Source organism: Phyllobates terribilis, unplaced genomic scaffold (assembly GCF_046119375.1).
Source record: "Phyllobates terribilis strain yellow unplaced genomic scaffold, ASM4611937v1 Scaffold_6455__1_contigs__length_44457, whole genome shotgun sequence".
In the NCBI taxonomy this organism is placed as follows: Eukaryota; Metazoa; Chordata; class Amphibia; order Anura; family Dendrobatidae; genus Phyllobates; species Phyllobates terribilis.
In genome coordinates, this window is record NW_027369198.1 from 36357 (window position 1) to 43423 (window position 7067).

Consider the following 7067-nt stretch of genomic DNA (forward strand, 5'->3'; position numbering starts at 1 on the left):
GTGGTCAAGGATGTCGAAACGGGGTGTAGCATGAATTCCATAGGGCATGGGAACGGCATGGGATGGAAACTCTGATTATGAGTTGGGAGCTTTTAGAGATTATGCAAGAGATGAGATTTTATAGGTTTAGGGATAGTGTGGAAATTGTGAGGTAAAAACAAATATCGGTTTGGTTGTAGTTGTTTGATTAAGGAATGCACCTCCCCCTGTGGGCCAGCGGTTTGGTTGTAGTTGTTGTCTTGATAAATGGAATGATCACGTGGGGTTCTAATATGGTAATTCATCCCAGGGTCAATACAATCATGCTTAGCCGAACAATCATTTAGGCCACAAGCTCAACTGATCCACCAATATCGGGCTCCTTACCAGTCCAATAAACCTCCGGGCTATGGACCTCCTAAGCAATCGACTGAGGATATGCTAAATTCCTTGACCGCACACTTAACCACTGGCATTCAAAAGACGGAGTCTAGCATCAAGAACTTCGAGAAGCAACTCGGTCAACTAGCTAAAGCGGTATCTCAACAAAACCGACAAAACTCCAAGAATTTGCCATCTCAAATGGTGGTGAGTTTGAGAGAAAATGTTAGTGCTACTGGAAGAGTGTGTGGAGACACTCCCCAAGCTGGAGAGGGAGGTTTAGAGAAGGGGGATGTAGAAACTCGACCGCGGTCGCGCTTCAGTCTCTGCGGAGAGTCCTGCATTTCCGGACCAACCACGGTCGCGTCAGAGGACCGCGGTAGCGCTTTGCTCTCTGAGGCTGAATGTGAACAAAAGGTGAATGAAGAGGAGGGTTAATATGAGGATCGAGGGGACTTCCTCCTTCGACAAGAGAACTATGTGAGACCAAACCTTCCCCCTCTCTATGCAGAAAAGCCTCCCGCACCTTTTTCCGGAAGCGCTCAAAGATACTTGAAGGTCGTTAGATGACAAGGAGCTCTTCGAGATGTTTAGGGTGTGTGAAGTCAATATTCCCTTGCTCAAGCTCATCAAAAGCGTACCTCAGTATGCTAAGTTCTTGAAGGAATTATGCATCATCAAGCGGAAGCAAAAACTTAAGGGGAAGCAAAAGGTGCAAGTGAGCAAAGCCGTCTCCGTGATGTTCTAACAAAAGGAGGCCAAGAAGTGTAGTGACTCGGGCATGGTAAGCATCCCTTGTACCATTGGTAAGACTAAAATTTATAGTGCTATGCTAGATATAGGTGCTTCTATTAATGTCTTACCTTATTCTTTGCATAAGTTACTTGGTCTAGGACCTTTGAATGAAACGGGGATTGTGATTCAATTGGCCAATAGATTATTAGTTTACCCGAAAGGGATAGTTGAAGATGTATTGGTTATGGTTGATAACCTCATCTTTCCCGCGGCTGTCTTTGTCTTAGACATGTCACATGATGCTAAGGATTCACTTATCTTATTAGGGAGACCCTTCATGAAAACTGCCAATACTAAAATTGACTTAGCAAGTGGTTCACTCACTTTTGAGTTTGATGGGGATGTTGTGAGTTAAAACATTTATGATGCTATGAAACACCCTTGTGATGATAACTCTTTGTTCTCTATTGATGTGATTGATCCAATTGTGCAAGAAGCTTTTGATGTGTATGGTTTGGATGAATTGCAATCTGCTTTAGAGAATTGTTTAGTCGGTTCACCAAAGCTGGACCTCACTATGTCCACCGACATGGGTGAAGTTCTACCTCAGTTGGACTCCCGAGAGCCATTTTTTCCGGTGGGCGCATTTTACTAATTCCCAAGGTCGAAAGACCTCTTCCTTATATAATGTAGGCACCAGAGATTGAGCTACAAAAACTTCTAGAGCACTTGAAGTATGTTTTCTTAGGTGTGAATGACACTCTACCGGTCTTCATCTCTAGCAAGCTTACGGAAGCCCAAGTAGAGAAATTGGTGAAGGTTATTAAGTAGAATGTGACGGCTCTAGGATGGACTATAGCCGATATCAAGAGAATAAGCCCTTCTACTTGTGTGCATCGGATTCTCCTAGAATAAGGAGCCAAGCCTAGTAGGCAACCTCATAGTAGACTCAATCCACCTATGATGAAGGTGGTGAAGAAGGAGGTGTTGGATCTCCTACAAGCGGATATGATCTTCCCCATCTCAGATAGCAAGTGGGTCAGCCCTACACAGGTTGTCGCAAAGAAGGGAGGTATCACTATTGTGGAGAATGAAAAAGGAGAGATGGTTCCTCAAAGCACAAAAATGTTGGAGGGTTTGCATCGATTATCGCAAGCTGAACATTGTAACTCGAAAGGACCAAAATTGATCAATGCTTGAGAGGCTTGCAGGTCAACCCTACTACTGTTTTCTAGATAGGTACTCAGGATACTTTCAAGTGGCCATAGCGCCAGAGGACCAGGAGAAGACTACGTTTACATGTCCGTTTGGCACTTTTGCATATCGATGGATGCCATTCGGGCGCATCCGGGATTTTTCAACGATGCATGGTAAGTATATTCTCCGAGTATATTGAGAATTTCATTGAGGTATTCATGGATGATTTTACAATACATGAGGATATCTTTGACTCATGCCTTAACCATTTGACACTTGTGTTAGAAAGATGTGTTAAGACCAACTTGGTCTTGAACTCAGAAAAGTGTCATTTTATGGTTAATCATGGTATTGTGTTGGGTCATATAGTGTCGTCCAAGGGTATCGAGGTCGATAAGACAAAGATTGATGTAATTCAGTCCTTGCCTTATCCTACTAATGTGCGTGAAGTGAATTCCTTGTTAGGACATGGAGGTTTTTACCGTAGGTTTATCAAGGATTTTTCCAAGATCTCTTCACCCTTGTGCGAGTTGTTGAAGAAGGAGGTGACGTTCAAGCTTACCAATGAGTGCAAGCAAGCATTCGATGCACCCATCATCAAAGCACCAGATTGGTCTCTCCCTTTTGAGATCATGTGCGACGCTAGTGATTATGTTGTGGGGGATTTTCTTGGTCAAAAAATTGGGCAAGCTATGCATTGATCTACTATGCCTCAATGATTTGAATGGTGCCCAATGGAAATACTCTACCACCGAGAAAGAGCTCCTAGCCGTGGCATTTTCCCTCGATAAATTTCGACAATACTTGTTGGGCAGGAAGGTAATCATCCACACCAACCATGTGGTGCTTCGTTATCTCATGAAAAAGAAAGAATCCAAACCGAGAATCATTCGGTGAATTTTTTTGTTGAGCGAGTTCGATGTGGAGATAAGAGACAAGAAGGGGGTTGAGAACTCGGTAGCCAATCATCTTAGTTGAATTGTGTGTGATAGAGAAGAGCTAGTGCCGAAAACATTTGCAGTTTTCACGGATGAGTCTCTATATCTCCTTGTTGCAGAGACTCAACCGCGGTCCCGTTCCACCGACTGCGGACCATCTTCACTCTTCCAAGAAAGTACCACAGAAAATCAACCGCGGATGTGGTCCCCAAACCGTGTTCACGCCCCTGACATCAAACTTCTTGCCCTCCGCACTCTCAAGTCGTGGTACGCTTATTTGGTCAATTACTTGGTGCAAGAGGAGTTCCCTGCCAACATCACCAAAGCGCAGAAGGACAAGATCAAGAGCGAGGCAAGTACTATGTGTGGGATGACCCATACCTTTGGAAGAATTGCATTGATAAAGTAATCAAAAAATGTCTCCCGGATAATGAGGTACAATCGGTTCTAACCCTTTGTCATTCTTATGCATGTGGGGGTCACTTTGGACCAAATAAGACGGATAGAAAGGTCTTAGATACCGGTTTCTATTGGCCATACATCTTTCGAGACGCTTACGCGTTTTTCAAAGCTTGTGACCGGTGTCAAAGGGTCGGGAAAATTTCCCGAACTAATGAAATGTTGCAAACACCATTAATCTTTTGTGAAATTTTTGATGTTTGGGGGATTGATTTCATGGGACCTTTTCCCAACTCTTATGTGAACATATATATATATTGGTTGCGGTGAGCTATGTTTCCAAGTGAGTGGAAGCAAAGGCCACCAGGACTGACGACTCGAAAGTAGTATCAAGTTTCTTGAAAAAGAACATCTTTTCTCAGTTTGGGATTCCTAAGGTTCTTGTGAGCGACAGGGGAAATCATTTTGTGAATAGGACGGTGACTGCTCTTCTCAAGAATTATGTCGTTACCCATAGAGTCTCTACCGCTTATCATCCGCAGAGCAATGGGAAATATGAGGTGTCAAACAGGCACATTAAAGGCGTTCTAGAGAAGATGGTTGCCCCTAATAAGAAATACTGGAGTCTTTGTCTTGACGATGCTTTATGGGCATATCACACCGCCTACAAGACACCGATTGTCATGTCTCCCTATCGCTTGGTTTTTGGGAAAGAGTGCCCTCTTCCCGTAGAGCTAGAGCACAAGGCTTGGTGGGCGGTCCGCAAGTGCAATATGGAGTTGAACGAAGTAGGAGAGTTCCGGAAGCTTTAAATCCATGAGCTAGAAGAGATTCGAAGAGAGGCGTATGAGAACGTGATCATTTACAAGGAGAAGATGAAGGCATGGCATGACAAGAACGTGTTGAGAAAGGACTTCAAGGCTGGAGAAAAGGTCCTTCTCTATAATTCTCGCCTTCAACTTTTCCCGTGAAAGTTGAGATCTAGATGGAGTGGACCTTATGTGGTGGCTCATGTTTTTCCTCATGGAGAGGTAGAGCTTTACGACATGGGTAACCACAGCGTGTCAAGGTAAATGGTCAAAGGTTAAAACCTTACCATGAAGGTTTCTCCAAGGAGGTGGTAGAAGAGTTGGCTCTCGAGGAGCCCAGGTCCGATGACTGATTTTCCGGACCACGCGAGCCACGACAGTAACTAAGGCGTTGATCGGGAGGCAACCTGATGCTTGTCATTTCTTGTTTGTTGTTTAGATAAAAAAGAAAAAGAAAAATGTGCCGTGGTTGAGAAAAAAAGAAGAGAAAAGGAACCACATAGTATCAATCGCGGTCGCGGCCTTGGGCTTATTCACGAAGCTTTGCATAGACTCAACCACGGTCGCGGTCTATTGACCACATTCGTAGTTTCTGAAGCATTTAGGTTACCTTCGGCCATCTCCTCTCATTTCTTCTTCACCCTCACTTTTTCTCTCAAGAGCACTCACAAACACACCTTAACCAATTAAAAAATCTTGCCTTCCAAATCCTCCTAATCCACTCAAATCTCAAGCTTTCCTTCATTTCCTCACTCATTTCATCCATAGATCCTCAATTCTATTCACCCTCGCTCCCAAATCACTCACAAAACCCCCAAATCTCCCAAATCCTAGAAAACTCAATTCCCCATTTCTCCCTCCAAATCAACCCAATCTAACCTCAAATCACCTTGTTTGTGCCGGAATACATTGTAGGAGGCGACCTCCTACTGATTTGTAGAAGAAATTGACGTGGCCATCATCTTCGACGCCAGCCGCGACTGTGCCCGTTGTTCATTCTCTACATCGTTCTTCATCTTTTTCGGTTTTTTTAGGTAATCTTCCCACGGTCAACACTCCGGTTTAAATTGGTGGTGTCCACCTCATTTACTACATAGAGTTGCACTTGGTTGGAGCTTTGGTTGGAGTTGTGGTGCTTAGTTTTCTAGTGTTGAGATTATTTTTGCTTGTGTGTATTTAATGGCAAGTTCAATTATAGTACCAAAACGAATATCATCTTCCCCATCTATGATAGAGGTGGTGAAGAAGGAGGTGTTGAAGCTCCTACAAGCGAATATCATCTTCCCCATCTCGGATAGCCAGTGGGCCAGCCCTACACAAGTTGTCGCGAAGAAGGGAGGTATGACTATTATGGAGAACAAAAAAGGAGAGATGGTTCCTCAACAAGTACAGAAAGGTAGGAGGGTTTGCATCGATTACCAAGCTGAACGATGTAACTCGAAAGGACCACTTTCCCTTGGTTTTTAATGATCAAATGCTCGAGAGGCTTGCAGGTCAACCCTACTACTGTTTTCTAGATGGGTACTCATGATACTTTTAGGTGGCCATAGCACCAGAGGACCAGGAGAAGACTATGTTTACATGTCTGTTTGGCACTTTTGCATATTGCAGGATGTCATTCGGGTTATGTAACGCACCCGAGACTTTTCAACAATGCATGGTAAGTATCTTCTCCGAGTATATTGAGAATTTCATTGAGGTATTCATGGATGGTTTTACGGTACATGGGGATAGCTTTGACTCATGCCTTAACCATTTGGCACTTGTGCTTGAAAGATGCGTTGAGACCAACTTGGTCTTGAACTCAGAAAAGATTCATTTTATGGTTAATAATGGTAGTGTTTTGGGTCATATAGTGTCGTCCAAGGGTATCGAGGTCGATAAGACAAAGATTGATGTAATTTAGTCATTGCCTTATCCTACTAATGTGCGTGAAGTGCGTTCCTTTTTAGGCCATGCAGGTTTTTACCATAGGTTTATCAGGGATTTTTCCAAGATCTCCTCACCTTTGTGCGAGTTTTTGAAGAAGGAGGTGACTTCGAGCTTACTGGCGAGTGCAAGCAAGCAATCGACACTCTTAAAGCTCACCTCACCGATGCACCCATCATCAAAGCATCGTTTAGTCTCTCCCTTTTGAGATCATGTGTGACGCTAGTGATTATGCGGTAGGGGTGGTTCTTGGTCAGAAAATTGGGTGAGCTATGCATGTGATGTACTACGCCTCAGTGACTTTAAATGGTGCCAATGGAACTACTCTACCACCGAGAAAGAGCTCCTAGCCGTGGTATTTTCCCTCGATAAGTTTTGACAATACTTGTTGGGAACGAAGGTGATCATCCACACCGACCATGCGACGCTTCGTTATCTCATGACAAAGAAAGAATCCAAACCGAAACTCATTCGGTGGATTTTTTATTGAGTGAGTTTGATGTAGAGATAATAGACAAGAAGGGGATTGAGAACTCGGTAGCCGATCATCTTAGTCAGATTGTCTGTGATAGAGAAGAGCCAGTGTCCAAAACAATTGGAGACTTCCCAGTTGAGTCTCTATATCTCCTTGCTGCAGAGACTCAACCGCGGTCGCGGTCGCGGTCGCGGTCGCGGTCCACCGACCACGGTCACGGCCTGT

At 44.0% G+C, this 7067-nt stretch overlaps 1 pseudogene; it reads left to right on the top strand.

Annotated features, from left to right (window-relative positions):
• Positions 1 to 2058: 2058 nt before the first annotated feature.
• Positions 2059 to 6857, top strand: LOC141251011 (uncharacterized; annotated as a pseudogene).
• The last annotated feature ends 210 nt before the right edge of the window (positions 6858 to 7067 follow it).